The sequence below is a fragment of the Pungitius pungitius genome, unplaced genomic scaffold (genome assembly GCF_949316345.1).
Source record: "Pungitius pungitius unplaced genomic scaffold, fPunPun2.1 scaffold_52, whole genome shotgun sequence".
In the NCBI taxonomy this organism is placed as follows: Eukaryota; Metazoa; Chordata; class Actinopteri; order Perciformes; family Gasterosteidae; genus Pungitius; species Pungitius pungitius.
The window spans coordinates 40,417-67,992 of NW_026909820.1; the positions used below are offsets into that span (position 1 = coordinate 40,417).

The following is a 27,576-nucleotide window of genomic DNA, read 5'->3' on the forward strand; positions in this document are numbered from 1 at the left end:
AGAAAAGTAAAGTTACCTTCAGGTTTTAGGAACCTCTCTTGCCAATCCTAAGAACTGCTTCAATTTTAGAAAAAGAAACTTTTCTGATTATCTTTGACACGTTCTAAAGGATTAGGAAAAAGATATTAAAGCAGCTTACGGCCATACCTCTCTGGTTCCGCCCGATCTCGTCTGATCTCGGAAGCTAAGCAGAGCAGGGCCTGGTTAGTACCTGGATGGAAGACCGCCTGGGAATCCCAGGTGCCGTAAGCTTTTTCACTTCTCTCTCCGAAAGCCGCCCAGCGCCGCAGATTGTACACCTACACAATTGTAAAAAGTATTTCACATTGTAGAAGAGATGCAATAGGAAGAAGATGAAAGGTGGCTTACGTCCATACCATCGTCAGGCCATTTGAGGTGGCGGGGACTGCAATGGCCATCCACCGATTGGCTGGGACTCCTGGGCGGGTCTTCTCTAGTCCATCCAATTTTCGGCATAGGATGTCACAGCCTTCTTTGCATACCCTTATTTAACCCACACAAAGATGCCAACGGCAGGCGTGACATAATTTTTTGACGCATTATAAAGGATTAGGAAAAAGATAAAAAGCAGCTTACGGCCATACCTCTCTGGTTCCGCCCGATCTCGTCTGATCTCGGAAGCTAAGCAGAGCAGGGCCTGGTTAGTACCTGGATGGAAGACCGCCTGGGAATCCCAGGTGCCGTAAGCTTTTTCACTTCTCTCTGAAAGCCGCCGAGCGCCGCAGATTGTACACCTACAAATTACAAAAAGTATATCACATTGTCGAAGAGATGCATGTTTAGTGTTGTTTTAACGTTGGATATATAAGGAACTTAGACAATATCATCAAAATTGATTCCGTTTCATGGTTGCTAAATTAGTGTTGATCAACATTTAACAATTGGCCTACTTTTGTTTGTAATTTAGCCGTTGAAATACAGGTGCTAACCCAACATGTTAGAATTGCCAGTGAAGAAAAGTAAAGTTACCTTCAGGTTTTAGGAACCTCTCTTGCCAATCCTAAGAACTGCTTCAATTTTAGAAAAAGAAACTCTTCTGATTATCTTTGACACGTTTTAAAGGATTAGGAAAAAGATAAAAAGCAGCTTACGGCCATACCTCTCTGGTTCCGCCCGATCTCGTCTGATCTCGGAAGCTAAGCAGAGCAGGGCCTGGTTAGTACCTGGATGGAAGACCGCCTGGGAATCCCAGGTGCCGTAAGCTTTTCACTTCTCTCTGAAAGCTGCCGAGCGCCGCAGATTGTACACCTACAAATTACAAAAAGTACATCACATTGTCGAAGAGATGCATGTTTAGTGTTGTTTTAACGTTGGATATATAAGGAACTTAGACAATATCATCAAAATTGATTCCGTTTCATGGTTGCTAAATTAGTGTTGATCAACATTTAACAATTGGCATACTTTTGTTTGTAATTTAGCCGTTGAAATACAGGTGCTAACCCAACATGTTAGAATTGCCAGTGAAGAAAAGTAAAGTTACCTTCAGGTTTTAGGAACCTCTCTTGCCAATCCTAAGAACTGCTTCAATTTTAGAAAAAGAAACTCTTCTGATTATCTTTGACACGTTCTAAAGGATTAGGAAAAAGATAAAAAGCAGCTTACGGCCATACCTCTCTGGTTCCGCCCGATCTCGTCTGATCTCGGAAGCTAAGCAGAGCAGGGCCTGGTTAGTACCTGGATGGAAGACCGCCTGGGAATCCCAGGTGCCGTAAGCTTTTTCACTTCTCTCTGAAAGCCGCCGAGCGCCGCAGATTGTACACCTACAAATTACAAAAAGTATATCACATTGTCGAAGAGATGCATGTTTAGTGTTGTTTTAACGTTGGATATATAAGGAACTTAGACAATATCATCAAAATTGATTCCGTTTCATGGTTGCTAAATTAGTGTTGATCAACATTTAACAATTGGCCTACTTTTGTTTGTAATTTAGCCGTTGAAATACAGGTGCTAACCCAACATGTTAGAATTGCCAGTGAAGAAAAGTAAAGTTACCTTCAGGTTTTAGGAACCTCTCTTGCCAATCCTAAGAACTGCTTCAATTTTAGAAAAAGAAACTCTTCTGATTATCTTTGACACGTTTTAAAGGATTAGGAAAAAGATAAAAAGCAGCGTACGGCCATACCTCTCTGGTTCCGCCCGATCTCGTCTGATCTCGGAAGCTAAGCAGAGCAGGGCCTGGTTAGTACCTGGATGGAAGACCGCCTGGGGATCCCAGGTGCCGTAAGCTTTTTCTCTTCTCTCTCCGAAAGCCGCCCAGCGCCGCAGATTGTACACCTACACAATTGTAAAAAGTATTTCACATTGTAGAAGAGATGCAATAGGAAGAAGATGAAAGGTGGCTTACGTCCATACCATCGTCAGGCCATTTGAGGTGGCGGGGACTGCAATGGCCATCCACCGATTGGCTGGGACTTCTGGGCGGGTCTTCTCTAGTCCATCCAATTTTCGGCATAGGATGTCACAGCCTTCTTTGCATACCCTTATTTAACCCACACAAAGATGCCAACGGCAGGCGTGACATAATTTTTTGACGCATTATAAAGGATTAGGAAAAAGATAAAAAGCAGCTTACGGCCATACCTCTCTGGTTCCGCCCGATCTCGTCTGATCTCGGAAGTTAAGCAGAGCAGGGCCTGGTTAGTACCTGGATGGAAGACCGCCTGGGAATCCCAGGTGCCGTAAGCTTTTTCACTTCTCTCTGAAAGCCGCCGAGCGCCGCAGATTGTACACCTACAAATTACAAAAAGTATATCACATTGTCGAAGAGATGCATGTTTAGTGTTGTTTTAACGTTGGATATATAAGGAACTTAGACAATATCATCAAAATTGATTCCGTTTCATGGTTGCTAAATTAGTGTTGATCAACATTTAACAATTGGCCTACTTTTGTTTGTAATTTAGCCGTTGAAATACAGGTGCTAACCCAACATGTTAGAATTGCCAGTGAAGAAAAGTAAAGTTACCTTCAGGTTTTAGGAACCTCTCTTGCCAATCCTAAGAACTGCTTCAATTTTAGAAAAAGAAACTCTTCTGATTATCTTTGACACGTTTTAAAGGATTAGGAAAAAGATAAAAAGCAGCTTACGGCCATACCTCTCTGGTTCCGCCCGATCTCGTCTGATCTCGGAAGCTAAGCAGAGCAGGGCCTGGTTAGTACCTGGATGGAAGACCGCCTGGGAATCCCAGGTGCCGTAAGCTTTTCACTTCTCTCTGAAAGCTGCCGAGCGCCGCAGATTGTACACCTACAAATTACAAAAAGTACATCACATTGTCGAAGAGATGCATGTTTAGTGTTGTTTTAACGTTGGATATATAAGGAACTTAGACAATATCATCAAAATTGATTCCGTTTCATGGTTGCTAAATTAGTGTTGATCAACATTTAACAATTGGCATACTTTTGTTTGTAATTTAGCCGTTGAAATACAGGTGCTAACCCAACATGTTAGAATTGCCAGTGAAGAAAAGTAAAGTTACCTTCAGGTTTTAGGAACCTCTCTTGCCAATCCTAAGAACTGCTTCAATTTTAGAAAAAGAAACTCTTCTGATTATCTTTGACACGTTCTAAAGGATTAGGAAAAAGATAAAAAGCAGCTTACGGCCATACCTCTCTGGTTCCGCCCGATCTCGTCTGATCTCGGAAGCTAAGCAGAGCAGGGCCTGGTTAGTACCTGGATGGAAGACCGCCTGGGAATCCCAGGTGCCGTAAGCTTTTTCACTTCTCTCTGAAAGCCGCCGAGCGCCGCAGATTGTACACCTACAAATTACAAAAAGTATATCACATTGTCGAAGAGATGCATGTTTAGTGTTGTTTTAACGTTGGATATATAAGGAACTTAGACAATATCATCAAAATTGATTCCGTTTCATGGTTGCTAAATTAGTGTTGATCAACATTTAACAATTGGCCTACTTTTGTTTGTAATTTAGCCGTTGAAATACAGGTGCTAACCCAACATGTTAGAATTGCCAGTGAAGAAAAGTAAAGTTACCTTCAGGTTTTAGGAACCTCTCTTGCCAATCCTAAGAACTGCTTCAATTTTAGAAAAAGAAACTCTTCTGATTATCTTTGACACGTTTTAAAGGATTAGGAAAAAGATAAAAAGCAGCGTACGGCCATACCTCTCTGGTTCCGCCCGATCTCGTCTGATCTCGGAAGCTAAGCAGAGCAGGGCCTGGTTAGTACCTGGATGGAAGACCGCCTGGGGATCCCAGGTGCCGTAAGCTTTTTCTCTTCTCTCTCCGAAAGCCGCCCAGCGCCGCAGATTGTACACCTACACAATTGTAAAAAGTATTTCACATTGTAGAAGAGATGCAATAGGAAGAAGATGAAAGGTGGCTTACGTCCATACCATCGTCAGGCCATTTGAGGTGGCGGGGACTGCAATGGCCATCCACCGATTGGCTGGGACTTCTGGGCGGGTCTTCTCTAGTCCATCCAATTTTCGGCATAGGATGTCACAGCCTTCTTTGCATACCCTTATTTAACCCACACAAAGATGCCAACGGCAGGCGTGACATAATTTTTTGACGCATTATAAAGGATTAGGAAAAAGATAAAAAGCAGCTTACGGCCATACCTCTCTGGTTCCGCCCGATCTCGTCTGATCTCGGAAGTTAAGCAGAGCAGGGCCTGGTTAGTACCTGGATGGAAGACCGCCTGGGAATCCCAGGTGCCGTAAGCTTTTTCACTTCTCTCTGAAAGCCGCCGAGCGCCGCAGATTGTACACCTACAAATTACAAAAAGTACATCACATTGTCGAAGAGATGCATGTTTAGTGTTGTTTTAACGTTGGATATATAAGGAACTTAGACAATATCATCAAAATTGATTCCGTTTCATGGTTGCTAAATTAGTGTTGATCAACATTTAACAATTGGCATACTTTTGTTTGTAATTTAGCCGTTGAAATACAGGTGCTAACCCAACATGTTAGAATTGCCAGTGAAGAAAAGTAAAGTTACCTTCAGGTTTTAGGAACCTCTCTTGCCAATCCTAAGAACTGCTTCAATTTTAGAAAAAGAAACTTTTCTGATTATCTTTGACACGTTCTAAAGGATTAGGAAAAAGATGTTAAAGCAGCTTACGGCCATACCTCTCTGGTTCCGCCCGATCTCGTCTGATCTCGGAAGCTAAGCAGAGCAGGGCCTGGATAGTACCTGGATGGAAGACCGCCTGGGAATCCCAGGTGCCGTAAGCTTTTTCACTTCTCTCTCCGAAAGCCGCCCAGCGCCGCAGATTGTACACCTACACAATTGTAAAAAGTATTTCACATTGTAGAAGAGATGCAATAGGAAGAAGATGAAAGGTGGCTTACGTCCATACCATCGTCAGGCCATTTGAGGTGGCGGGGACTGCAATGGCCATCCACCGATTGGCTGGGACTCCTGGGCGGGTCTTCTCTAGTCCATCCAATTTTCGGCATAGGATGTCACAGCCTTCTTTGCATACCCTTATTTAACCCACACAAAGATGCCAACGGCAGGCGTGACATAATTTTTTGACGCATTATAAAGGATTAGGAAAAAGATAAAAAGCAGCTTACGGCCATACCTCTCTGGTTCCGCCCGATCTCGTCTGATCTCGGAAGCTAAGCAGAGCAGGGCCTGGTTAGTACCTGGATGGAAGACCGCCTGGGAATCCCAGGTGCCGTAAGCTTTTTCACTTCTCTCTCCGAAAGCCGCCCAGCGCCGCAGATTGTACACCTACACAATTGTAAAAAGTATTTCACATTGTAGAAGAGATGCAATAGGAAGAAGATGAAAGGTGGCTTACGTCCATACCATCGTCAGGCCATTTGAGGTGGCGGGGACTGCAATGGCCATCCACCGATTGGCTGGGACTCCTGGGCGGGTCTTCTCTAGTCCATCCAATTTTCGGCATAGGATGTCACAGCCTTCTTTGCATACCCTTATTTAACCCACACAAAGATGCCAACGGCAGGCGTGACATAATTTTTTGACGCATTATAAAGGATTAGGAAAAAGATAAAAAGCAGCTTACGGCCATACCTCTCTGGTTCCGCCCGATCTCGTCTGATCTCGGAAGCTAAGCAGAGCAGGGCCTGGTTAGTACCTGGATGGAAGACCGCCTGGGAATCCCAGGTGCCGTAAGCTTTTTCACTTCTCTCTGAAAGCCGCCGAGCGCCGCAGATTGTACACCTACAAATTACAAAAAGTATATCACATTGTCGAAGAGATGCATGTTTAGTGTTGTTTTAACGTTGGATATATAAGGAACTTAGACAATATCATCAAAATTGATTCCGTTTCATGGTTGCTAAATTAGTGTTGATCAACATTTAACAATTGGCCTACTTTTGTTTGTAATTTAGCCGTTGAAATACAGGTGCTAACCCAACATGTTAGAATTGCCAGTGAAGAAAAGTAAAGTTACCTTCAGGTTTTAGGAACCTCTCTTGCCAATCCTAAGAACTGCTTCAATTTTAGAAAAAGAAACTTTTCTGATTATCTTTGACACGTTCTAAAGGATTAGGAAAAAGATAAAAAGCAGCTTACGGCCATACCTCTCTGGTTCCGCCCGATCTCGTCTGATCTCGGAAGCTAAGCAGAGCAGGGCCTGGTTAGTACCTGGATGGAAGACCGCCTGGGAATCCCAGGTGCCGTAAGCTTTTTCACTTCTCTCTGAAAGCCGCCGAGCGCCGCAGATTGTACACCTACAAATTACAAAAAGTATATCACATTGTCGAAGAGATGCATGTTTAGTGTTGTTTTAACGTTGGATATATAAGGAACTTAGACAATATCATCAAAATTGATTCCGTTTCATGGTTGCTAAATTAGTGTTGATCAACATTTAACAATTGGCCTACTTTTGTTTGTAATTTAGCCGTTGAAATACAGGTGCTAACCCAACATGTTAGAATTGCCAGTGAAGAAAAGTAAAGTTACCTTCAGGTTTTAGGAACCTCTCTTGCCAATCCTAAGAACTGCTTCAATTTTAGAAAAAGAAACTCTTCTGATTATCTTTGACACGTTTTAAAGGATTAGGAAAAAGATAAAAAGCAGCGTACGGCCATACCTCTCTGGTTCCGCCCGATCTCGTCTGATCTCGGAAGCTAAGCAGAGCAGGGCCTGGTTAGTACCTGGATGGAAGACCGCCTGGGGATCCCAGGTGCCGTAAGCTTTTTCTCTTCTCTCTCCGAAAGCCGCCCAGCGCCGCAGATTGTACACCTACACAATTGTAAAAAGTATTTCACATTGTAGAAGAGATGCAATAGGAAGAAGATGAAAGGTGGCTTACGTCCATACCATCGTCAGGCCATTTGAGGTGGCGGGGACTGCAATGGCCATCCACCGATTGGCTGGGACTTCTGGGCGGGTCTTCTCTAGTCCATCCAATTTTCGGCATAGGATGTCACAGCCTTCTTTGCATACCCTTATTTAACCCACACAAAGATGCCAACGGCAGGCGTGACATAATTTTTTGACGCATTATAAAGGATTAGGAAAAAGATAAAAAGCAGCTTACGGCCATACCTCTCTGGTTCCGCCCGATCTCGTCTGATCTCGGAAGTTAAGCAGAGCAGGGCCTGGTTAGTACCTGGATGGAAGACCGCCTGGGAATCCCAGGTGCCGTAAGCTTTTTCACTTCTCTCTGAAAGCCGCCGAGCGCCGCAGATTGTACACCTACAAATTACAAAAAGTACATCACATTGTCGAAGAGATGCATGTTTAGTGTTGTTTTAACGTTGGATATATAAGGAACTTAGACAATATCATCAAAATTGATTCCGTTTCATGGTTGCTAAATTAGTGTTGATCAACATTTAACAATTGGCATACTTTTGTTTGTAATTTAGCCGTTGAAATACAGGTGCTAACCCAACATGTTAGAATTGCCAGTGAAGAAAAGTAAAGTTACCTTCAGGTTTTAGGAACCTCTCTTGCCAATCCTAAGAACTGCTTCAATTTTAGAAAAAGAAACTTTTCTGATTATCTTTGACACGTTCTAAAGGATTAGGAAAAAGATATTAAAGCAGCTTACGGCCATACCTCTCTGGTTCCGCCCGATCTCGTCTGATCTCGGAAGCTAAGCAGAGCAGGGCCTGGATAGTACCTGGATGGAAGACCGCCTGGGAATCCCAGGTGCCGTAAGCTTTTTCACTTCTCTCTCCGAAAGCCGCCCAGCGCCGCAGATTGTACACCTACACAATTGTAAAAAGTATTTCACATTGTAGAAGAGATGCAATAGGAAGAAGATGAAAGGTGGCTTACGTCCATACCATCGTCAGGCCATTTGAGGTGGCGGGGACTGCAATGGCCATCCACCGATTGGCTGGGACTCCTGGGCGGGTCTTCTCTAGTCCATCCAATTTTCGGCATAGGATGTCACAGCCTTCTTTGCATACCCTTATTTAACCCACACAAAGATGCCAACGGCAGGCGTGACATAATTTTTTGACGCATTATAAAGGATTAGGAAAAAGATAAAAAGCAGCTTACGGCCATACCTCTCTGGTTCCGCCCGATCTCGTCTGATCTCGGAAGCTAAGCAGAGCAGGGCCTGGTTAGTACCTGGATGGAAGACCGCCTGGGAATCCCAGGTGCCGTAAGCTTTTTCACTTCTCTCTCCGAAAGCCGCCCAGCGCCGCAGATTGTACACCTACACAATTGTAAAAAGTATTTCACATTGTAGAAGAGATGCAATAGGAAGAAGATGAAAGGTGGCTTACGTCCATACCATCGTCAGGCCATTTGAGGTGGCGGGGACTGCAATGGCCATCCACCGATTGGCTGGGACTCCTGGGCGGGTCTTCTCTAGTCCATCCAATTTTCGGCATAGGATGTCACAGCCTTCTTTGCATACCCTTATTTAACCCACACAAAGATGCCAACGGCAGGCGTGACATAATTTTTTGACGCATTATAAAGGATTAGGAAAAAGATAAAAAGCAGCTTACGGCCATACCTCTCTGGTTCCGCCCGATCTCGTCTGATCTCGGAAGCTAAGCAGAGCAGGGCCTGGTTAGTACCTGGATGGAAGACCGCCTGGGAATCCCAGGTGCCGTAAGCTTTTTCACTTCTCTCTGAAAGCCGCCGAGCGCCGCAGATTGTACACCTACAAATTACAAAAAGTATATCACATTGTCGAAGAGATGCATGTTTAGTGTTGTTTTAACGTTGGATATATAAGGAACTTAGACAATATCATCAAAATTGATTCCGTTTCATGGTTGCTAAATTAGTGTTGATCAACATTTAACAATTGGCCTACTTTTGTTTGTAATTTAGCCGTTGAAATACAGGTGCTAACCCAACATGTTAGAATTGCCAGTGAAGAAAAGTAAAGTTACCTTCAGGTTTTAGGAACCTCTCTTGCCAATCCTAAGAACTGCTTCAATTTTAGAAAAAGAAACTTTTCTGATTATCTTTGACACGTTCTAAAGGATTAGGAAAAAGATAAAAAGCAGCTTACGGCCATACCTCTCTGGTTCCGCCCGATCTCGTCTGATCTCGGAAGCTAAGCAGAGCAGGGCCTGGTTAGTACCTGGATGGAAGACCGCCTGGGAATCCCAGGTGCCGTAAGCTTTTTCACTTCTCTCTGAAAGCCGCCGAGCGCCGCAGATTGTACACCTACAAATTACAAAAAGTATATCACATTGTCGAAGAGATGCATGTTTAGTGTTGTTTTAACGTTGGATATATAAGGAACTTAGACAATATCATCAAAATTGATTCCGTTTCATGGTTGCTAAATTAGTGTTGATCAACATTTAACAATTGGCCTACTTTTGTTTGTAATTTAGCCGTTGAAATACAGGTGCTAACCCAACATGTTAGAATTGCCAGTGAAGAAAAGTAAAGTTACCTTCAGGTTTTAGGAACCTCTCTTGCCAATCCTAAGAACTGCTTCAATTTTAGAAAAAGAAACTCTTCTGATTATCTTTGACACGTTTTAAAGGATTAGGAAAAAGATAAAAAGCAGCGTACGGCCATACCTCTCTGGTTCCGCCCGATCTCGTCTGATCTCGGAAGCTAAGCAGAGCAGGGCCTGGTTAGTACCTGGATGGAAGACCGCCTGGGGATCCCAGGTGCCGTAAGCTTTTTCTCTTCTCTCTCCGAAAGCCGCCCAGCGCCGCAGATTGTACACCTACACAATTGTAAAAAGTATTTCACATTGTAGAAGAGATGCAATAGGAAGAAGATGAAAGGTGGCTTACGTCCATACCATCGTCAGGCCATTTGAGGTGGCGGGGACTGCAATGGCCATCCACCGATTGGCTGGGACTTCTGGGCGGGTCTTCTCTAGTCCATCCAATTTTCGGCATAGGATGTCACAGCCTTCTTTGCATACCCTTATTTAACCCACACAAAGATGCCAACGGCAGGCGTGACATAATTTTTTGACGCATTATAAAGGATTAGGAAAAAGATAAAAAGCAGCTTACGGCCATACCTCTCTGGTTCCGCCCGATCTCGTCTGATCTCGGAAGTTAAGCAGAGCAGGGCCTGGTTAGTACCTGGATGGAAGACCGCCTGGGAATCCCAGGTGCCGTAAGCTTTTTCACTTCTCTCTGAAAGCCGCCGAGCGCCGCAGATTGTACACCTACAAATTACAAAAAGTACATCACATTGTCGAAGAGATGCATGTTTAGTGTTGTTTTAACGTTGGATATATAAGGAACTTAGACAATATCATCAAAATTGATTCCGTTTCATGGTTGCTAAATTAGTGTTGATCAACATTTAACAATTGGCATACTTTTGTTTGTAATTTAGCCGTTGAAATACAGGTGCTAACCCAACATGTTAGAATTGCCAGTGAAGAAAAGTAAAGTTACCTTCAGGTTTTAGGAACCTCTCTTGCCAATCCTAAGAACTGCTTCAATTTTAGAAAAAGAAACTTTTCTGATTATCTTTGACACGTTCTAAAGGATTAGGAAAAAGATATTAAAGCAGCTTACGGCCATACCTCTCTGGTTCCGCCCGATCTCGTCTGATCTCGGAAGCTAAGCAGAGCAGGGCCTGGATAGTACCTGGATGGAAGACCGCCTGGGAATCCCAGGTGCCGTAAGCTTTTTCACTTCTCTCTCCGAAAGCCGCCCAGCGCCGCAGATTGTACACCTACACAATTGTAAAAAGTATTTCACATTGTAGAAGAGATGCAATAGGAAGAAGATGAAAGGTGGCTTACGTCCATACCATCGTCAGGCCATTTGAGGTGGCGGGGACTGCAATGGCCATCCACCGATTGGCTGGGACTCCTGGGCGGGTCTTCTCTAGTCCATCCAATTTTCGGCATAGGATGTCACAGCCTTCTTTGCATACCCTTATTTAACCCACACAAAGATGCCAACGGCAGGCGTGACATAATTTTTTGACGCATTATAAAGGATTAGGAAAAAGATAAAAAGCAGCTTACGGCCATACCTCTCTGGTTCCGCCCGATCTCGTCTGATCTCGGAAGCTAAGCAGAGCAGGGCCTGGTTAGTACCTGGATGGAAGACCGCCTGGGAATCCCAGGTGCCGTAAGCTTTTTCACTTCTCTCTCCGAAAGCCGCCCAGCGCCGCAGATTGTACACCTACACAATTGTAAAAAGTATTTCACATTGTAGAAGAGATGCAATAGGAAGAAGATGAAAGGTGGCTTACGTCCATACCATCGTCAGGCCATTTGAGGTGGCGGGGACTGCAATGGCCATCCACCGATTGGCTGGGACTCCTGGGCGGGTCTTCTCTAGTCCATCCAATTTTCGGCATAGGATGTCACAGCCTTCTTTGCATACCCTTATTTAACCCACACAAAGATGCCAACGGCAGGCGTGACATAATTTTTTGACGCATTATAAAGGATTAGGAAAAAGATAAAAAGCAGCTTACGGCCATACCTCTCTGGTTCCGCCCGATCTCGTCTGATCTCGGAAGCTAAGCAGAGCAGGGCCTGGTTAGTACCTGGATGGAAGACCGCCTGGGAATCCCAGGTGCCGTAAGCTTTTTCACTTCTCTCTGAAAGCCGCCGAGCGCCGCAGATTGTACACCTACAAATTACAAAAAGTATATCACATTGTCGAAGAGATGCATGTTTAGTGTTGTTTTAACGTTGGATATATAAGGAACTTAGACAATATCATCAAAATTGATTCCGTTTCATGGTTGCTAAATTAGTGTTGATCAACATTTAACAATTGGCCTACTTTTGTTTGTAATTTAGCCGTTGAAATACAGGTGCTAACCCAACATGTTAGAATTGCCAGTGAAGAAAAGTAAAGTTACCTTCAGGTTTTAGGAACCTCTCTTGCCAATCCTAAGAACTGCTTCAATTTTAGAAAAAGAAACTTTTCTGATTATCTTTGACACGTTCTAAAGGATTAGGAAAAAGATAAAAAGCAGCTTACGGCCATACCTCTCTGGTTCCGCCCGATCTCGTCTGATCTCGGAAGCTAAGCAGAGCAGGGCCTGGTTAGTACCTGGATGGAAGACCGCCTGGGAATCCCAGGTGCCGTAAGCTTTTTCACTTCTCTCTGAAAGCCGCCGAGCGCCGCAGATTGTACACCTACAAATTACAAAAAGTATATCACATTGTCGAAGAGATGCATGTTTAGTGTTGTTTTAACGTTGGATATATAAGGAACTTAGACAATATCATCAAAATTGATTCCGTTTCATGGTTGCTAAATTAGTGTTGATCAACATTTAACAATTGGCCTACTTTTGTTTGTAATTTAGCCGTTGAAATACAGGTGCTAACCCAACATGTTAGAATTGCCAGTGAAGAAAAGTAAAGTTACCTTCAGGTTTTAGGAACCTCTCTTGCCAATCCTAAGAACTGCTTCAATTTTAGAAAAAGAAACTTTTCTGATTATCTTTGACACGTTCTAAAGGATTAGGAAAAAGATATTAAAGCAGCTTACGGCCATACCTCTCTGGTTCCGCCCGATCTCGTCTGATCTCGGAAGCTAAGCAGAGCAGGGCCTGGTTAGTACCTGGATGGAAGACCGCCTGGGAATCCCAGGTGCCGTAAGCTTTTTCACTTCTCTCTCCGAAAGCCGCCCAGCGCCGCAGATTGTACACCTACACAATTGTAAAAAGTATTTCACATTGTAGAAGAGATGCAATAGGAAGAAGATGAAAGGTGGCTTACGTCCATACCATCGTCAGGCCATTTGAGGTGGCGGGGACTGCAATGGCCATCCACCGATTGGCTGGGACTCCTGGGCGGGTCTTCTCTAGTCCATCCAATTTTCGGCATAGGATGTCACAGCCTTCTTTGCATACCCTTATTTAACCCACACAAAGATGCCAACGGCAGGCGTGACATAATTTTTTGACGCATTATAAAGGATTAGGAAAAAGATAAAAAGCAGCTTACGGCCATACCTCTCTGGTTCCGCCCGATCTCGTCTGATCTCGGAAGCTAAGCAGAGCAGGGCCTGGTTAGTACCTGGATGGAAGACCGCCTGGGAATCCCAGGTGCCGTAAGCTTTTTCACTTCTCTCTGAAAGCCGCCGAGCGCCGCAGATTGTACACCTACAAATTACAAAAAGTATATCACATTGTCGAAGAGATGCATGTTTAGTGTTGTTTTAACGTTGGATATATAAGGAACTTAGACAATATCATCAAAATTGATTCCGTTTCATGGTTGCTAAATTAGTGTTGATCAACATTTAACAATTGGCCTACTTTTGTTTGTAATTTAGCCGTTGAAATACAGGTGCTAACCCAACATGTTAGAATTGCCAGTGAAGAAAAGTAAAGTTACCTTCAGGTTTTAGGAACCTCTCTTGCCAATCCTAAGAACTGCTTCAATTTTAGAAAAAGAAACTCTTCTGATTATCTTTGACACGTTTTAAAGGATTAGGAAAAAGATAAAAAGCAGCTTACGGCCATACCTCTCTGGTTCCGCCCGATCTCGTCTGATCTCGGAAGCTAAGCAGAGCAGGGCCTGGTTAGTACCTGGATGGAAGACCGCCTGGGAATCCCAGGTGCCGTAAGCTTTTCACTTCTCTCTGAAAGCTGCCGAGCGCCGCAGATTGTACACCTACAAATTACAAAAAGTACATCACATTGTCGAAGAGATGCATGTTTAGTGTTGTTTTAACGTTGGATATATAAGGAACTTAGACAATATCATCAAAATTGATTCCGTTTCATGGTTGCTAAATTAGTGTTGATCAACATTTAACAATTGGCATACTTTTGTTTGTAATTTAGCCGTTGAAATACAGGTGCTAACCCAACATGTTAGAATTGCCAGTGAAGAAAAGTAAAGTTACCTTCAGGTTTTAGGAACCTCTCTTGCCAATCCTAAGAACTGCTTCAATTTTAGAAAAAGAAACTCTTCTGATTATCTTTGACACGTTCTAAAGGATTAGGAAAAAGATAAAAAGCAGCTTACGGCCATACCTCTCTGGTTCCGCCCGATCTCGTCTGATCTCGGAAGCTAAGCAGAGCAGGGCCTGGTTAGTACCTGGATGGAAGACCGCCTGGGAATCCCAGGTGCCGTAAGCTTTTTCACTTCTCTCTGAAAGCCGCCGAGCGCCGCAGATTGTACACCTACAAATTACAAAAAGTATATCACATTGTCGAAGAGATGCATGTTTAGTGTTGTTTTAACGTTGGATATATAAGGAACTTAGACAATATCATCAAAATTGATTCCGTTTCATGGTTGCTAAATTAGTGTTGATCAACATTTAACAATTGGCCTACTTTTGTTTGTAATTTAGCCGTTGAAATACAGGTGCTAACCCAACATGTTAGAATTGCCAGTGAAGAAAAGTAAAGTTACCTTCAGGTTTTAGGAACCTCTCTTGCCAATCCTAAGAACTGCTTCAATTTTAGAAAAAGAAACTCTTCTGATTATCTTTGACACGTTTTAAAGGATTAGGAAAAAGATAAAAAGCAGCGTACGGCCATACCTCTCTGGTTCCGCCCGATCTCGTCTGATCTCGGAAGCTAAGCAGAGCAGGGCCTGGTTAGTACCTGGATGGAAGACCGCCTGGGGATCCCAGGTGCCGTAAGCTTTTTCTCTTCTCTCTCCGAAAGCCGCCCAGCGCCGCAGATTGTACACCTACACAATTGTAAAAAGTATTTCACATTGTAGAAGAGATGCAATAGGAAGAAGATGAAAGGTGGCTTACGTCCATACCATCGTCAGGCCATTTGAGGTGGCGGGGACTGCAATGGCCATCCACCGATTGGCTGGGACTTCTGGGCGGGTCTTCTCTAGTCCATCCAATTTTCGGCATAGGATGTCACAGCCTTCTTTGCATACCCTTATTTAACCCACACAAAGATGCCAACGGCAGGCGTGACATAATTTTTTGACGCATTATAAAGGATTAGGAAAAAGATAAAAAGCAGCTTACGGCCATACCTCTCTGGTTCCGCCCGATCTCGTCTGATCTCGGAAGTTAAGCAGAGCAGGGCCTGGTTAGTACCTGGATGGAAGACCGCCTGGGAATCCCAGGTGCCGTAAGCTTTTTCACTTCTCTCTGAAAGCCGCCGAGCGCCGCAGATTGTACACCTACAAATTACAAAAAGTACATCACATTGTCGAAGAGATGCATGTTTAGTGTTGTTTTAACGTTGGATATATAAGGAACTTAGACAATATCATCAAAATTGATTCCGTTTCATGGTTGCTAAATTAGTGTTGATCAACATTTAACAATTGGCATACTTTTGTTTGTAATTTAGCCGTTGAAATACAGGTGCTAACCCAACATGTTAGAATTGCCAGTGAAGAAAAGTAAAGTTACCTTCAGGTTTTAGGAACCTCTCTTGCCAATCCTAAGAACTGCTTCAATTTTAGAAAAAGAAACTTTTCTGATTATCTTTGACACGTTCTAAAGGATTAGGAAAAAGATATTAAAGCAGCTTACGGCCATACCTCTCTGGTTCCGCCCGATCTCGTCTGATCTCGGAAGCTAAGCAGAGCAGGGCCTGGATAGTACCTGGATGGAAGACCGCCTGGGAATCCCAGGTGCCGTAAGCTTTTTCACTTCTCTCTCCGAAAGCCGCCCAGCGCCGCAGATTGTACACCTACACAATTGTAAAAAGTATTTCACATTGTACAAGAGATGCAATAGGAAGAAGATGAAAGGTGGCTTACGTCCATACCATCGTCAGGCCATTTGAGGTGGCGGGGACTGCAATGGCCATCCACCGATTGGCTGGGACTCCTGGGCGGGTCTTCTCTAGTCCATCCAATTTTCGGCATAGGATGTCACAGCCTTCTTTGCATACCCTTATTTAACCCACACAAAGATGCCAACGGCAGGCGTGACATAATTTTTTGACGCATTATAAAGGATTAGGAAAAAGATAAAAAGCAGCTTACGGCCATACCTCTCTGGTTCCGCCCGATCTCGTCTGATCTCGGAAGCTAAGCAGAGCAGGGCCTGGTTAGTACCTGGATGGAAGACCGCCTGGGAATCCCAGGTGCCGTAAGCTTTTTCACTTCTCTCTGAAAGCCGCCGAGCGCCGCAGATTGTACACCTACAAATTACAAAAAGTATATCACATTGTCGAAGAGATGCATGTTTAGTGTTGTTTTAACGTTGGATATATAAGGAACTTAGACAATATCATCAAAATTGATTCCGTTTCATGGTTGCTAAATTAGTGTTGATCAACATTTAACAATTGGCCTACTTTTGTTTGTAATTTAGCCGTTGAAATACAGGTGCTAACCCAACATGTTAGAATTGCCAGTGAAGAAAAGTAAAGTTACCTTCAGGTTTTAGGAACCTCTCTTGCCAATCCTAAGAACTGCTTTAATTTTAGAAAAAGAAACTCTTCTGATTATCTTTGACACGTTTTAAAGGATTAGGAAAAAGATAAAAAGCAGCGTACGGCCATACCTCTCTGGTTCCGCCCGATCTCGTCTGATCTCGGAAGCTAAGCAGAGCAGGGCCTGGTTAGTACCTGGATGGAAGACCGCCTGGGAATCCCAGGTGCCGTAAGCTTTTTCACTTCTGTCTCCGAAAGCCGCCCAGCGCCGCAGATTGTACACCTACACAATTGTAAAAAGTATTTCACATTGTAGAAGAGATGCAATAGGAAGAAGATGAAAGGTGGCTTACGTCCATACCATCGTCAGGCCATTTGAGGTGGCGGGGACTGCAATGGCCATCCACCGATTGGCTGGGACTCCTGGGCGGGTCTTCTCTAGTCCATCCAATTTTCGGCATAGGATGTCACAGCCTTCTTTGCATACCCTTATTTAACCCACACAAAGATGCCAACGGCAGGCGTGACATAATTTTTTGACGCATTATAAAGGATTAGGAAAAAGATAAAAAGCAGCTTACGGCCATACCTCTCTGGTTCCGCCCGATCTCGTCTGATCTCGGAAGCTAAGCAGAGCAGGGCCTGGTTAGTACCTGGATGGAAGACCGCCTGGGAATCCCAGGTGCCGTAAGCTTTTTCACTTCTCTCTGAAAGCCGCCGAGCGCCGCAGATTGTACACCTACAAATTACAAAAAGTATATCACATTGTCGAAGAGATGCATGTTTAGTGTTGTTTTAACGTTGGATATATAAGGAACTTAGACAATATCATCAAAATTGATTCCGTTTCATGGTTGCTAAATTAGTGTTGATCAACATTTAACAATTGGCCTACTTTTGTTTATAATTTAGCCGTTGAAATACAGGTGCTAACCCAACATGTTAGAATTGCCAGTGAAGAAAAGTAAAGTTACCTTCAGGTTTTAGGAACCTCTCTTGCCAATCCTAAGAACTGCTTCAATTTTAGAAAAAGAAACTCTTCTGATTATCTTTGACACGTTTTAAAGGATTAGGAAAAAGATAAAAAGCAGCTTACGGCCATACCTCTCTGGTTCCGCCCGATCTCGTCTGATCTCGGAAGCTAAGCAGAGCAGGGCCTGGTTAGTACCTGGATGGAAGACCGCCTGGGAATCCCAGGTGCCGTAAGCTTTTTCACTTCTCTCTGAAAGCTGCCGAGCGCCGCAGATTGTACACCTACAAATTACAAAAAGTACATCACATTGTCGAAGAGATGCATGTTTAGTGTTGTTTTAACGTTGGATATATAAGGAACTTAGACAATATCATCAAAATTGATTCCGTTTCATGGTTGCTAAATTAGTGTTGATCAACATTTAACAATTGGCATACTTTTGTTTGTAATTTAGCCGTTGAAATACAGGTGCTAACCCAACATATTAGAATTGCCAGTGAAGAAAAGTAAAGTTACCTTCAGGTTTTAGGAACCTCTCTTGCCAATCCTAAGAACTGCTTCAATTTTAGAAAAAGAAACTTTTCTGATTATCTTTGACACGTTCTAAAGGATTAGGAAAAAGATAAAAAGCAGCTTACGGCCATACCTCTCTGGTTCCGCCCGATCTCGTCTGATCTCGGAAGCTAAGCAGAGCAGGGCCTGGTTAGTACCTGGATGGAAGACCGCCTGGGAATCCCAGGTGCCGTAAGCTTTTTCACTTCTCTCTGAAAGCCGCCGAGCGCCGCAGATTGTACACCTACAAATTACAAAAAGTATATCACATTGTCGAAGAGATGCATGTTTAGTGTTGTTTTAACGTTGGATATATAAGGAACTTAGACAATATCATCAAAATTGATTCCGTTTCATGGTTGCTAAATTAGTGTTGATCAACATTTAACAATTGGCCTACTTTTGTTTGTAATTTAGCCGTTGAAATACAGGTGCTAACCCAACATGTTAGAATTGCCAGTGAAGAAAAGTAAAGTTACCTTCAGGTTTTAGGAACCTCTCTTGCCAATCCTAAGAACTGCTTCAATTTTAGAAAAAGAAACTCTTCTGATTATCTTTGACACGTTTTAAAGGATTAGGAAAAAGATAAAAAGCAGCTTACGGCCATACCTCTCTGGTTCCGCCCGATCTCGTCTGATCTCGGAAGCTAAGCAGAGCAGGGCCTGGTTAGTACCTGGATGGAAGACCGCCTGGGAATCCCAGGTGCCGTAAGCTTTTTCACTTCTCTCTGAAAGCTGCCGAGCGCCGCAGATTGTACACCTACAAATTACAAAAAGTACATCACATTGTCGAAGAGATGCATGTTTAGTGTTGTTTTAACGTTGGATATATAAGGAACTTAGACAATATCATCAAAATTGATTCCGTTTCATGGTTGCTAAATTAGTGTTGATCAACATTTAACAATTGGCATACTTTTGTTTGTAATTTAGCCGTTGAAATACAGGTGCTAACCCAACATGTTAGAATTGCCAGTGAAGAAAAGTAAAGTTACCTTCAGGTTTTAGGAACCTCTCTTGCCAATCCTAAGAACTGCTTCAATTTTAGAAAAAGAAACTCTTCTGATTATCTTTGACACGTTTTAAAGGATTAGGAAAAAGATCAAAAGCAGCTTACGGCCATACCTCTCTGGTTCCGCCCGATCTCGTCTGATCTCGGAAGCTAAGCAGAGCAGGGCCTGGTTAGTACCTGGATGGAAGACCGCCTGGGAATCCCAGGTGCCGTAAGCTTTTTCACTTCTCTCTGAAAGCCGCCGAGCGCCGCAGATTGTACACCTACAAATTACAAAAAGTATATCACATTGTCGAAGAGATGCATGTTTAGTGTTGTTTTAACGTTGGATATATAAGGAACTTAGACAATATCATCAAAATTGATTCCGTTTCATGGTTGCTAAATTAGTGTTGATCAACATTTAACAATTGGCATACTTTTGTTTGTAATTTAGCCGTTGAAATACAGGTGCTAACCCAACATGTTAGAATTGCCAGTGAAGAAAAGTAAAGTTACCTTCAGGTTTTAGGAACCTCTCTTGCCAATCCTAAGAACTGCTTCAATTTTAGAAAAAGAAACTCTTCTGATTATCTTTGACACGTTCTAAAGGATTAGGAAAAAGATAAAAAGCAGCTTACGGCCATACCTCTCTGGTTCCGCCCGATCTCGTCTGATCTCGGAAGCTAAGCAGAGCAGGGCCTGGTTAGTACCTGGATGGAAGACCGCCTGGGAATCCCAGGTGCCGTAAGCTTTTTCACTTCTCTCTCCGAAAGCCGCCCAGCGCCGCAGATTGTACACCTACACAATTGTAAAAAGTATTTCACATTGTAGAAGAGATGCAATAGGAAGAAGATGAAAGGTGGCTTACGTCCATACCATCGTCAGGCCATTTGAGGTGGCGGGGACTGCAATGGCCATCCACCGATTGGCTGGGACTCCTGGGCGGGTCTTCTCTAGTCCATCCAATTTTCGGCATAGGATGTCACAGCCTGCTTTGCATACCCTTATTTAACCCACACAAAGATGCCAACGGCAGGCGTGACATAATTTTTTGACGCATTATAAAGGATTAGGAAAAAGATAAAAAGCAGCTTACGGCCATACCTCTCTGGTTCCGCCCGATCTCGTCTGATCTCGGAAGCTAAGCAGAGCAGGGCCTGGTTAGTACCTGGATGGAAGACCGCCTGGGAATCCCAGGTGCCGTAAGCTTTTTCACTTCTCTCTGAAAGCCGCCGAGCGCCGCAGATTGTACACCTACAAATTACAAAAAGTATATCACATTGTCGAAGAGATGCATGTTTAGTGTTGTTTTAACGTTGGATATATAAGGAACTTAGACAATATCATCAAAATTGATTCCGTTTCATGGTTGCTAAATTAGTGTTGATCAACATTTAACAATTGGCCTACTTTTGTTTGTAATTTAGCCGTTGAAATACAGGTGCTAACCCAACATGTTAGAATTGCCAGTGAAGAAAAGTAAAGTTACCTTCAGGTTTTAGGAACCTCTCTTGCCAATCCTAAGAACTGCTTCAATTTTAGAAAAAGAAACTTTTCTGATTATCTTTGACACGTTCTAAAGGATTAGGAAAAAGATATTAAAGCAGCTTACGGCCATACCTCTCTGGTTCCGCCCGATCTCGTCTGATCTCGGAAGCTAAGCAGAGCAGGGCCTGGTTAGTACCTGGATGGAAGACCGCCTGGGAATCCCAGGTGCCGTAAGCTTTTTCACTTCTCTCTCCGAAAGCCGCCCAGCGCCGCAGATTGTACACCTACACAATTGTAAAAAGTATTTCACATTGTAGAAGAGATGCAATAGGAAGAAGATGAAAGGTGGCTTACGTCCATACCATCGTCAGGCCATTTGAGGTGGCGGGGACTGCAATGGCCATCCACCGATTGGCTGGGACTCCTGGGCGGGTCTTCTCTAGTCCATCCAATTTTCGGCATAGGATGTCACAGCCTTCTTTGCATACCCTTATTTAACCCACACAAAGATGCCAACGGCAGGCGTGACATAATTTTTTGACGCATTATAAAGGATTAGGAAAAAGATAAAAAGCAGCTTACGGCCATACCTCTCTGGTTCCGCCCGATCTCGTCTGATCTCGGAAGCTAAGCAGAGCAGGGCCTGGTTAGTACCTGGATGGAAGACCGCCTGGGAATCCCAGGTGCCGTAAGCTTTTTCACTTCTCTCTGAAAGCCGCCGAGCGCCGCAGATTGTACACCTACAAATTACAAAAAGTATATCACATTGTCGAAGAGATGCATGTTTAGTGTTGTTTTAACGTTGGATATATAAGGAACTTAGACAATATCATCAAAATTGATTCCGTTTCATGGTTGCTAAATTAGTGTTGATCAACATTTAACAATTGGCCTACTTTTGTTTGTAATTTAGCCGTTGAAATACAGGTGCTAACCCAACATGTTAGAATTGCCAGTGAAGAAAAGTAAAGTTACCTTCAGGTTTTAGGAACCTCTCTTGCCAATCCTAAGAACTGCTTCAATTTTAGAAAAAGAAACTTTTCTGATTATCTTTGACACGTTCTAAAGGATTAGGAAAAAGATATTAAAGCAGCTTACGGCCATACCTCTCTGGTTCCGCCCGATCTCGTCTGATCTCGGAAGCTAAGCAGAGCAGGGCCTGGTTAGTACCTGGATGGAAGACCGCCTGGGAATCCCAGGTGCCGTAAGCTTTTTCACTTCTCTCTCCGAAAGCCGCCCAGCGCCGCAGATTGTACACCTACACAATTGTAAAAAGTATTTCACATTGTAGAAGAGATGCAATAGGAAGAAGATGAAAGGTGGCTTACGTCCATACCATCGTCAGGCCATTTGAGGTGGCGGGGACTGCAATGGCCATCCACCGATTGGCTGGGACTCCTGGGCGGGTCTTCTCTAGTCCATCCAATTTTCGGCATAGGATGTCACAGCCTTCTTTGCATACCCTTATTTAACCCACACAAAGATGCCAACGGCAGGCGTGACATAATTTTTTGACGCATTATAAAGGATTAGGAAAAAGATAAAAAGCAGCTTACGGCCATACCTCTCTGGTTCCGCCCGATCTCGTCTGATCTCGGAAGCTAAGCAGAGCAGGGCCTGGTTAGTACCTGGATGGAAGACCGCCTGGGAATCCCAGGTGCCGTAAGCTTTTTCACTTCTCTCTGAAAGCCGCCGAGCGCCGCAGATTGTACACCTACAAATTACAAAAAGTATATCACATTGTCGAAGAGATGCATGTTTAGTGTTGTTTTAACGTTGGATATATAAGGAACTTAGACAATATCATCAAAATTGATTCCGTTTCATGGTTGCTAAATTAGTGTTGATCAACATTTAACAATTGGCCTACTTTTGTTTGTAATTTAGCCGTTGAAATACAGGTGCTAACCCAACATGTTAGAATTGCCAGTGAAGAAAAGTAAAGTTACCTTCAGGTTTTAGGAACCTCTCTTGCCAATCCTAAGAACTGCTTCAATTTTAGAAAAAGAAACTTTTCTGATTATCTTTGACACGTTCTAAAGGATTAGGAAAAAGATATTAAAGCAGCTTACGGCCATACCTCTCTGGTTCCGCCCGATCTCGTCTGATCTCGGAAGCTAAGCAGAGCAGGGCCTGGTTAGTACCTGGATGGAAGACCGCCTGGGAATCCCAGGTGCCGTAAGCTTTTTCACTTCTCTCTCCGAAAGCCGCCCAGCGCCGCAGATTGTACACCTACACAATTGTAAAAAGTATTTCACATTGTAGAAGAGATGCAATAGGAAGAAGATGAAAGGTGGCTTACGTCCATACCATCGTCAGGCCATTTGAGGTGGCGGGGACTGCAATGGCCATCCACCGATTGGCTGGGACTCCTGGGCGGGTCTTCTCTAGTCCATCCAATTTTCGGCATAGGATGTCACAGCCTTCTTTGCATACCCTTATTTAACCCACACAAAGATGCCAACGGCAGGCGTGACATAATTTTTTGACGCATTATAAAGGATTAGGAAAAAGATAAAAAGCAGCTTACGGCCATACCTCTCTGGTTCCGCCCGATCTCGTCTGATCTCGGAAGCTAAGCAGAGCAGGGCCTGGTTAGTACCTGGATGGAAGACCGCCTGGGAATCCCAGGTGCCGTAAGCTTTTTCACTTCTCTCTGAAAGCCGCCGAGCGCCGCAGATTGTACACCTACAAATTACAAAAAGTATATCACATTGTCGAAGAGATGCATGTTTAGTGTTGTTTTAACGTTGGATATATAAGGAACTTAGACAATATCATCAAAATTGATTCCGTTTCATGGTTGCTAAATTAGTGTTGATCAACATTTAACAATTGGCCTACTTTTGTTTGTAATTTAGCCGTTGAAATACAGGTGCTAACCCAACATGTTAGAATTGCCAGTGAAGAAAAGTAAAGTTACCTTCAGGTTTTAGGAACCTCTCTTGCCAATCCTAAGAACTGCTTCAATTTTAGAAAAAGAAACTTTTCTGATTATCTTTGACACGTTCTAAAGGATTAGGAAAAAGATATTAAAGCAGCTTACGGCCATACCTCTCTGGTTCCGCCCGATCTCGTCTGATCTCGGAAGCTAAGCAGAGCAGGGCCTGGTTAGTACCTGGATGGAAGACCGCCTGGGAATCCCAGGTGCCGTAAGCTTTTTCACTTCTCTCTCCGAAAGCCGCCCAGCGCCGCAGATTGTACACCTACACAATTGTAAAAAGTATTTCACATTGTAGAAGAGATGCAATAGGAAGAAGATGAAAGGTGGCTTACGTCCATACCATCGTCAGGCCATTTGAGGTGGCGGGGACTGCAATGGCCATCCACCGATTGGCTGGGACTCCTGGGCGGGTCTTCTCTAGTCCATCCAATTTTCGGCATAGGATGTCACAGCCTTCTTTGCATACCCTTATTTAACCCACACAAAGATGCCAACGGCAGGCGTGTCATAATTCATTGACGCATTATAAAGGATTAGGAAAAAGATAAAAAGCAGCTTACGGCCATACCTCTCTGGTTCCGCCCGATCTCGTCTGATCTCGGAAGCTAAGCAGAGCAGGGCCTGGTTAGTACCTGGATGGAAGACCGCCTGGGAATCCCAGGTGCCGTAAGCTTTTTCACTTCTCTCTCCGAATGCCGCCCAGCGCCGCAGATTGTACACCTACAAATTACAAAAAGAATATCACATTGTTGAAGAGATGCATGTTTAGTGTTGTTTTAACGTTGGATATGAAAGGAAATTAGACAATATTATCCAAAATGATTCCGTTTCATGATTGCTAAATTAGTGTTGATCAACATTTACGATTGGCATACTATTGTTTGTAATTTAGCCGTTGAAATACAGGTGCTAACCCAACATGTTAGAATTGCCAGTGAAGAAAAGTAAAGTTACCTTCAGGCTTTAGGAACCTCTCTTGCCAATGCTAAGAACTGCTTCAATTTTAGAAAAAGAAACTTCTGATTATCTTTGACACGTTTTAAAGGATTAGGAAAAAGATGAAAAGCAGCTTACGGCCATACCTCTCTGGTTCCGCCCGATCTCGTCTGATCTCGGAAGCTAAGCAGAGCAGGGCCTGGTTAGTACCTGGATGGAAGACCGCCTGGGAATCCCAGGTGCCGTAAGCTTTTTCACTTCTCTCTCTGAAAGCCGCCCAGCGCCGTAGATTGTACACCTACACAATTGTAAAAAAAAATTCACATTGTAGAAGAGATGCAATAGGAAGAAGATGAAAGGTGGCTTACGTCCATACCATCGTCAGGCCATTTGAGGTGGCGGGGACTGCAATGGCCATTCACCGATTGGCTGGGACCCCTGGGCGGGTCTTCTCTAGTCCATCCAATTTTCGGCATGGGATGTCACAGCCTTCTTTGCATACCCTTATTTAACCCACACAAAGATGCCAACGGCAGGCGTGTCATAATTCATTGACGCATTATAAAGGATTAGGAAAAAGATAAAAAGCAGCTTACGGCCATACCTCTCTGGTTCCGCCCGATCTCGTCTGATCTCGGAAGCTAAGCAGAGCAGGGCCTGGTTAGTACCTGGATGGAAGACCGCCTGGGAATCCCAGGTGCCGTAAGCTTTTTCACTTCTCTCTCCGAAAGCCGCCGAGCGCGGCAGATTGTACACCTGTTTTAACGTTGGATATGAAAGGAAATTAGACAATATTATCCAAAATGATTCCGTTTCATGATTGCTAAATCAGTGTTGATCAACATTTACGATTGGCATACTATTGTTTGTAATTTAGCCGTTGAAATACAGGTGCTAACCCAACATGTTAGAATTGCCAGTGAAGAAAAGTAAAGTTACCTTCAGGCTTTAGGAACCTCTCTTGCCAATGCTAAGAACTGCTTCAATTTTAGAAAAAGAAACTTCTGATTATCTTTGACACGTTTTAAAGGATTAGGAAAAAGATGAAAAGCAGCTTACGGCCATACCTCTCTGGTTCCGCCCGATCTCGTCTGATCTCGGAAGCTAAGCAGAGCAGGGCCTGGTTAGTACCTGGATGGAAGACCGCCTGGGAATCCCAAGTGCCGTAAGCTTTTTCACTTCTCTCTCTGAAAGCCGCCCAGCGCCGTAGATTGTACACCTACACAATTGTAAAAAAAAATTCACATTGTAGAAGACATGCAATAGGAAGAAGATGAAAGGTGGCTTACGTCCATACCATCGTCAGGCCATTTGAGGTGGCGGGGACTGCAATGGCCATTCACCGATTGGCTGGGACCCCTGGGCGGGTCTTCTCTAGTCCATCCAATTTTCGGCATGGGATGTCACAGCCTTCTTTGCATACCCTTATTTAACCCACACAAAGATGCCAACGGCAGGCGTGTCATAATTCTTTGACGCATTATAAAGGATTAGGAAAAAGATAAAAAGCAGCTTACGGCCATACCTCTCTGGTTCCGCCCGATCTCGTCTGATCTCGGAAGCTAAGCAGAGCAGGGCCTGGTTAGTACCTGGATGGAAGACCGCCTGGGAATCCCAGGTGCCGTAAGCTTTTTCACTTCTCTCTCCGAATGCCGCCCAGCGCCGCAGATTGTACACCTACAAATTACAAAAAGAATATCACATTGTTGAAGAGATGCATGTTTAGTGTTGTTTTAACGTTGGATATGAAAGGAAATTAGACAATATTATCCAAAATGATTCCGTTTCATGATTGCTAAATTAGTGTTGATCAACATTTACGATTGGCATACTATTGTTTGTAATTTAGCCGTTGAAATACAGGTGCTAACCCAACATGTTAGAATTGCCAGTGAAGAAAAGTAAAGTTACCTTCAGGCTTTAGGAACCTCTCTTGCCAATGCTAAGAACTGCTTCAATTTTAGAAAAAGAAACTTCTGATTATCTTTGACACGTTTTAAAGGATTAGGAAAAAGATGAAAAGCAGCTTACGGCCATACCTCTCTGGTTCCGCCCGATCTCGTCTGATCTCGGAAGCTAAGCAGAGCAGGGCCTGGTTAGTACCTGGATGGAAGACCGCCTGGGAATCCCAGGTGCCGTAAGCTTTTTCACTTCTCTCTCTGAAAGCCGCCCAGCGCTGTAGATTGTACACCTACACAATTGTAAAAAAAAATTCACATTGTAGAAGAGATGCAATAGGAAGAAGATGAAAGGTGGCTTACGTCCATACCATCGTCAGGCCATTTGAGGTGGCGGGGACTGCAATGGCCATTCACCGATTGGCTGGGACCCCTGGGCGGGTCTTCTCTAGTCCATCCAATTTTCGGCATGGGATGTCACAGCCTTCTTTGCATACCCTTATTTAACCCACACAAAGATGCCAACGGCAGGCGTGTCATAATTCATTGACGCATTATAAAGGATTAGGAAAAAGATAAAAAGCAGCTTACGGCCATACCTCTCTGGTTCCGCCCGATCTCGTCTGATCTCGGAAGCTAAGCAGTGCAGGGCCTGGTTAGTACCTGGATGGAAGACCGCCTGGGAATCCCAGGTGCCGTAAGCTTTTTCACTTCTCTCTCCGAAACCCGCCCAGCGCCGCAGATTGTACACCTACAAATTACAAAAAGAATATCACATTGTTGAAGAGATGCATGTTTAGTGTTGTTTTAACGTTGGATATGAAAGGAAATTAGACAATATTATCCAAAATGATTCCGTTTCATGATTGCTAAATTAGTGTTGATCAACATTTACGATTGGCATACTATTGTTTGTAATTTAGCCGTTGAAATACAGGTGCTAACCCAACATGTTAGAATTGCCAGTGAAGAAAAGTAAAGTTACCTTCAGGCTTTAGGAACCTCTCTTGCCAATGCTAAGAACTGCTTCAATTTTAGAAAAAGAAACTTCTGATTATCTTT

General features: G+C 43.7%; 56 non-coding genes across 56 annotated transcripts; all 56 read left to right on the plus strand.

The window, feature by feature from the left end:
* Positions 1-133: 133 nt before the first annotated feature.
* Positions 134-252, plus strand: LOC134111953 (5S ribosomal RNA). The gene has a single exon (XR_009945294.1). It is a non-coding gene; the product is annotated as a 5S ribosomal RNA (ribosomal RNA).
* Positions 253-591: 339 nt separating this feature from the next.
* Positions 592-710, plus strand: LOC134111954 (5S ribosomal RNA). Its single transcript, XR_009945295.1, has one exon. It is a non-coding gene; the product is annotated as a 5S ribosomal RNA (ribosomal RNA).
* A 396-nt stretch (positions 711-1,106) lies between these two features.
* Positions 1,107-1,225, plus strand: LOC134111955 (5S ribosomal RNA). The gene has a single exon (XR_009945296.1). It is a non-coding gene; the product is annotated as a 5S ribosomal RNA (ribosomal RNA).
* Positions 1,226-1,620: 395 nt separating this feature from the next.
* Positions 1,621-1,739, plus strand: LOC134111956 (5S ribosomal RNA). Its single transcript, XR_009945297.1, has one exon. It is a non-coding gene; the product is annotated as a 5S ribosomal RNA (ribosomal RNA).
* Positions 1,740-2,135: 396 nt separating this feature from the next.
* Positions 2,136-2,254, plus strand: LOC134112151 (5S ribosomal RNA). The gene has a single exon (XR_009945492.1). It is a non-coding gene; the product is annotated as a 5S ribosomal RNA (ribosomal RNA).
* A 339-nt stretch (positions 2,255-2,593) lies between these two features.
* Positions 2,594-2,712, plus strand: LOC134112167 (5S ribosomal RNA). The gene has a single exon (XR_009945508.1). It is a non-coding gene; the product is annotated as a 5S ribosomal RNA (ribosomal RNA).
* A 396-nt stretch (positions 2,713-3,108) lies between these two features.
* On the plus strand, positions 3,109-3,227 carry LOC134111957 (5S ribosomal RNA). Its single transcript, XR_009945298.1, has one exon. It is a non-coding gene; the product is annotated as a 5S ribosomal RNA (ribosomal RNA).
* Positions 3,228-3,622: 395 nt separating this feature from the next.
* Positions 3,623-3,741, plus strand: LOC134111958 (5S ribosomal RNA). The gene has a single exon (XR_009945299.1). It is a non-coding gene; the product is annotated as a 5S ribosomal RNA (ribosomal RNA).
* A 396-nt stretch (positions 3,742-4,137) lies between these two features.
* LOC134112152 (5S ribosomal RNA) lies at positions 4,138-4,256 on the plus strand. Its single transcript, XR_009945493.1, has one exon. It is a non-coding gene; the product is annotated as a 5S ribosomal RNA (ribosomal RNA).
* A 339-nt stretch (positions 4,257-4,595) lies between these two features.
* On the plus strand, positions 4,596-4,714 carry LOC134112178 (5S ribosomal RNA). The gene has a single exon (XR_009945519.1). It is a non-coding gene; the product is annotated as a 5S ribosomal RNA (ribosomal RNA).
* Positions 4,715-5,111: 397 nt separating this feature from the next.
* On the plus strand, positions 5,112-5,230 carry LOC134112082 (5S ribosomal RNA). Its single transcript, XR_009945423.1, has one exon. It is a non-coding gene; the product is annotated as a 5S ribosomal RNA (ribosomal RNA).
* Positions 5,231-5,569: 339 nt separating this feature from the next.
* On the plus strand, positions 5,570-5,688 carry LOC134111960 (5S ribosomal RNA). The gene has a single exon (XR_009945301.1). It is a non-coding gene; the product is annotated as a 5S ribosomal RNA (ribosomal RNA).
* Positions 5,689-6,027: 339 nt separating this feature from the next.
* LOC134111961 (5S ribosomal RNA) lies at positions 6,028-6,146 on the plus strand. The gene has a single exon (XR_009945302.1). It is a non-coding gene; the product is annotated as a 5S ribosomal RNA (ribosomal RNA).
* A 396-nt stretch (positions 6,147-6,542) lies between these two features.
* On the plus strand, positions 6,543-6,661 carry LOC134111962 (5S ribosomal RNA). Its single transcript, XR_009945303.1, has one exon. It is a non-coding gene; the product is annotated as a 5S ribosomal RNA (ribosomal RNA).
* A 396-nt stretch (positions 6,662-7,057) lies between these two features.
* Positions 7,058-7,176, plus strand: LOC134112153 (5S ribosomal RNA). Its single transcript, XR_009945494.1, has one exon. It is a non-coding gene; the product is annotated as a 5S ribosomal RNA (ribosomal RNA).
* A 339-nt stretch (positions 7,177-7,515) lies between these two features.
* On the plus strand, positions 7,516-7,634 carry LOC134111926 (5S ribosomal RNA). Its single transcript, XR_009945267.1, has one exon. It is a non-coding gene; the product is annotated as a 5S ribosomal RNA (ribosomal RNA).
* Positions 7,635-8,031: 397 nt separating this feature from the next.
* LOC134112083 (5S ribosomal RNA) lies at positions 8,032-8,150 on the plus strand. The gene has a single exon (XR_009945424.1). It is a non-coding gene; the product is annotated as a 5S ribosomal RNA (ribosomal RNA).
* Positions 8,151-8,489: 339 nt separating this feature from the next.
* On the plus strand, positions 8,490-8,608 carry LOC134111963 (5S ribosomal RNA). Its single transcript, XR_009945304.1, has one exon. It is a non-coding gene; the product is annotated as a 5S ribosomal RNA (ribosomal RNA).
* Positions 8,609-8,947: 339 nt separating this feature from the next.
* On the plus strand, positions 8,948-9,066 carry LOC134111964 (5S ribosomal RNA). The gene has a single exon (XR_009945305.1). It is a non-coding gene; the product is annotated as a 5S ribosomal RNA (ribosomal RNA).
* Positions 9,067-9,462: 396 nt separating this feature from the next.
* LOC134111965 (5S ribosomal RNA) lies at positions 9,463-9,581 on the plus strand. Its single transcript, XR_009945306.1, has one exon. It is a non-coding gene; the product is annotated as a 5S ribosomal RNA (ribosomal RNA).
* Positions 9,582-9,977: 396 nt separating this feature from the next.
* Positions 9,978-10,096, plus strand: LOC134112154 (5S ribosomal RNA). Its single transcript, XR_009945495.1, has one exon. It is a non-coding gene; the product is annotated as a 5S ribosomal RNA (ribosomal RNA).
* A 339-nt stretch (positions 10,097-10,435) lies between these two features.
* LOC134111937 (5S ribosomal RNA) lies at positions 10,436-10,554 on the plus strand. The gene has a single exon (XR_009945278.1). It is a non-coding gene; the product is annotated as a 5S ribosomal RNA (ribosomal RNA).
* A 397-nt stretch (positions 10,555-10,951) lies between these two features.
* LOC134112084 (5S ribosomal RNA) lies at positions 10,952-11,070 on the plus strand. Its single transcript, XR_009945425.1, has one exon. It is a non-coding gene; the product is annotated as a 5S ribosomal RNA (ribosomal RNA).
* Positions 11,071-11,409: 339 nt separating this feature from the next.
* On the plus strand, positions 11,410-11,528 carry LOC134111966 (5S ribosomal RNA). Its single transcript, XR_009945307.1, has one exon. It is a non-coding gene; the product is annotated as a 5S ribosomal RNA (ribosomal RNA).
* Positions 11,529-11,867: 339 nt separating this feature from the next.
* On the plus strand, positions 11,868-11,986 carry LOC134111967 (5S ribosomal RNA). Its single transcript, XR_009945308.1, has one exon. It is a non-coding gene; the product is annotated as a 5S ribosomal RNA (ribosomal RNA).
* A 396-nt stretch (positions 11,987-12,382) lies between these two features.
* LOC134111968 (5S ribosomal RNA) lies at positions 12,383-12,501 on the plus strand. The gene has a single exon (XR_009945309.1). It is a non-coding gene; the product is annotated as a 5S ribosomal RNA (ribosomal RNA).
* A 397-nt stretch (positions 12,502-12,898) lies between these two features.
* LOC134111969 (5S ribosomal RNA) lies at positions 12,899-13,017 on the plus strand. Its single transcript, XR_009945310.1, has one exon. It is a non-coding gene; the product is annotated as a 5S ribosomal RNA (ribosomal RNA).
* Positions 13,018-13,356: 339 nt separating this feature from the next.
* On the plus strand, positions 13,357-13,475 carry LOC134111971 (5S ribosomal RNA). The gene has a single exon (XR_009945312.1). It is a non-coding gene; the product is annotated as a 5S ribosomal RNA (ribosomal RNA).
* A 396-nt stretch (positions 13,476-13,871) lies between these two features.
* LOC134111972 (5S ribosomal RNA) lies at positions 13,872-13,990 on the plus strand. Its single transcript, XR_009945313.1, has one exon. It is a non-coding gene; the product is annotated as a 5S ribosomal RNA (ribosomal RNA).
* Positions 13,991-14,385: 395 nt separating this feature from the next.
* LOC134111973 (5S ribosomal RNA) lies at positions 14,386-14,504 on the plus strand. The gene has a single exon (XR_009945314.1). It is a non-coding gene; the product is annotated as a 5S ribosomal RNA (ribosomal RNA).
* A 396-nt stretch (positions 14,505-14,900) lies between these two features.
* LOC134112155 (5S ribosomal RNA) lies at positions 14,901-15,019 on the plus strand. Its single transcript, XR_009945496.1, has one exon. It is a non-coding gene; the product is annotated as a 5S ribosomal RNA (ribosomal RNA).
* Positions 15,020-15,358: 339 nt separating this feature from the next.
* LOC134111948 (5S ribosomal RNA) lies at positions 15,359-15,477 on the plus strand. The gene has a single exon (XR_009945289.1). It is a non-coding gene; the product is annotated as a 5S ribosomal RNA (ribosomal RNA).
* A 397-nt stretch (positions 15,478-15,874) lies between these two features.
* On the plus strand, positions 15,875-15,993 carry LOC134112085 (5S ribosomal RNA). The gene has a single exon (XR_009945426.1). It is a non-coding gene; the product is annotated as a 5S ribosomal RNA (ribosomal RNA).
* Positions 15,994-16,332: 339 nt separating this feature from the next.
* On the plus strand, positions 16,333-16,451 carry LOC134111974 (5S ribosomal RNA). The gene has a single exon (XR_009945315.1). It is a non-coding gene; the product is annotated as a 5S ribosomal RNA (ribosomal RNA).
* Positions 16,452-16,847: 396 nt separating this feature from the next.
* LOC134112105 (5S ribosomal RNA) lies at positions 16,848-16,966 on the plus strand. Its single transcript, XR_009945446.1, has one exon. It is a non-coding gene; the product is annotated as a 5S ribosomal RNA (ribosomal RNA).
* Positions 16,967-17,305: 339 nt separating this feature from the next.
* LOC134111975 (5S ribosomal RNA) lies at positions 17,306-17,424 on the plus strand. The gene has a single exon (XR_009945316.1). It is a non-coding gene; the product is annotated as a 5S ribosomal RNA (ribosomal RNA).
* Positions 17,425-17,820: 396 nt separating this feature from the next.
* LOC134111976 (5S ribosomal RNA) lies at positions 17,821-17,939 on the plus strand. Its single transcript, XR_009945317.1, has one exon. It is a non-coding gene; the product is annotated as a 5S ribosomal RNA (ribosomal RNA).
* Positions 17,940-18,335: 396 nt separating this feature from the next.
* LOC134111977 (5S ribosomal RNA) lies at positions 18,336-18,454 on the plus strand. The gene has a single exon (XR_009945318.1). It is a non-coding gene; the product is annotated as a 5S ribosomal RNA (ribosomal RNA).
* Positions 18,455-18,850: 396 nt separating this feature from the next.
* LOC134111978 (5S ribosomal RNA) lies at positions 18,851-18,969 on the plus strand. Its single transcript, XR_009945319.1, has one exon. It is a non-coding gene; the product is annotated as a 5S ribosomal RNA (ribosomal RNA).
* Positions 18,970-19,365: 396 nt separating this feature from the next.
* On the plus strand, positions 19,366-19,484 carry LOC134111979 (5S ribosomal RNA). Its single transcript, XR_009945320.1, has one exon. It is a non-coding gene; the product is annotated as a 5S ribosomal RNA (ribosomal RNA).
* A 396-nt stretch (positions 19,485-19,880) lies between these two features.
* LOC134111980 (5S ribosomal RNA) lies at positions 19,881-19,999 on the plus strand. The gene has a single exon (XR_009945321.1). It is a non-coding gene; the product is annotated as a 5S ribosomal RNA (ribosomal RNA).
* Positions 20,000-20,338: 339 nt separating this feature from the next.
* On the plus strand, positions 20,339-20,457 carry LOC134111982 (5S ribosomal RNA). Its single transcript, XR_009945323.1, has one exon. It is a non-coding gene; the product is annotated as a 5S ribosomal RNA (ribosomal RNA).
* A 397-nt stretch (positions 20,458-20,854) lies between these two features.
* Positions 20,855-20,973, plus strand: LOC134111983 (5S ribosomal RNA). Its single transcript, XR_009945324.1, has one exon. It is a non-coding gene; the product is annotated as a 5S ribosomal RNA (ribosomal RNA).
* A 339-nt stretch (positions 20,974-21,312) lies between these two features.
* On the plus strand, positions 21,313-21,431 carry LOC134111984 (5S ribosomal RNA). The gene has a single exon (XR_009945325.1). It is a non-coding gene; the product is annotated as a 5S ribosomal RNA (ribosomal RNA).
* Positions 21,432-21,828: 397 nt separating this feature from the next.
* LOC134111985 (5S ribosomal RNA) lies at positions 21,829-21,947 on the plus strand. Its single transcript, XR_009945326.1, has one exon. It is a non-coding gene; the product is annotated as a 5S ribosomal RNA (ribosomal RNA).
* A 339-nt stretch (positions 21,948-22,286) lies between these two features.
* Positions 22,287-22,405, plus strand: LOC134111986 (5S ribosomal RNA). The gene has a single exon (XR_009945327.1). It is a non-coding gene; the product is annotated as a 5S ribosomal RNA (ribosomal RNA).
* Positions 22,406-22,802: 397 nt separating this feature from the next.
* LOC134111987 (5S ribosomal RNA) lies at positions 22,803-22,921 on the plus strand. The gene has a single exon (XR_009945328.1). It is a non-coding gene; the product is annotated as a 5S ribosomal RNA (ribosomal RNA).
* A 339-nt stretch (positions 22,922-23,260) lies between these two features.
* Positions 23,261-23,379, plus strand: LOC134111988 (5S ribosomal RNA). The gene has a single exon (XR_009945329.1). It is a non-coding gene; the product is annotated as a 5S ribosomal RNA (ribosomal RNA).
* A 397-nt stretch (positions 23,380-23,776) lies between these two features.
* LOC134111989 (5S ribosomal RNA) lies at positions 23,777-23,895 on the plus strand. Its single transcript, XR_009945330.1, has one exon. It is a non-coding gene; the product is annotated as a 5S ribosomal RNA (ribosomal RNA).
* Positions 23,896-24,234: 339 nt separating this feature from the next.
* LOC134111990 (5S ribosomal RNA) lies at positions 24,235-24,353 on the plus strand. The gene has a single exon (XR_009945331.1). It is a non-coding gene; the product is annotated as a 5S ribosomal RNA (ribosomal RNA).
* Positions 24,354-24,748: 395 nt separating this feature from the next.
* LOC134111991 (5S ribosomal RNA) lies at positions 24,749-24,867 on the plus strand. Its single transcript, XR_009945332.1, has one exon. It is a non-coding gene; the product is annotated as a 5S ribosomal RNA (ribosomal RNA).
* A 339-nt stretch (positions 24,868-25,206) lies between these two features.
* LOC134111993 (5S ribosomal RNA) lies at positions 25,207-25,325 on the plus strand. Its single transcript, XR_009945334.1, has one exon. It is a non-coding gene; the product is annotated as a 5S ribosomal RNA (ribosomal RNA).
* Positions 25,326-25,669: 344 nt separating this feature from the next.
* On the plus strand, positions 25,670-25,788 carry LOC134112109 (5S ribosomal RNA). The gene has a single exon (XR_009945450.1). It is a non-coding gene; the product is annotated as a 5S ribosomal RNA (ribosomal RNA).
* Positions 25,789-26,127: 339 nt separating this feature from the next.
* On the plus strand, positions 26,128-26,246 carry LOC134111994 (5S ribosomal RNA). The gene has a single exon (XR_009945335.1). It is a non-coding gene; the product is annotated as a 5S ribosomal RNA (ribosomal RNA).
* A 395-nt stretch (positions 26,247-26,641) lies between these two features.
* On the plus strand, positions 26,642-26,760 carry LOC134111995 (5S ribosomal RNA). Its single transcript, XR_009945336.1, has one exon. It is a non-coding gene; the product is annotated as a 5S ribosomal RNA (ribosomal RNA).
* A 339-nt stretch (positions 26,761-27,099) lies between these two features.
* Positions 27,100-27,218, plus strand: LOC134112086 (5S ribosomal RNA). The gene has a single exon (XR_009945427.1). It is a non-coding gene; the product is annotated as a 5S ribosomal RNA (ribosomal RNA).
* Positions 27,219-27,576: the final 358 nt, after the last annotated feature.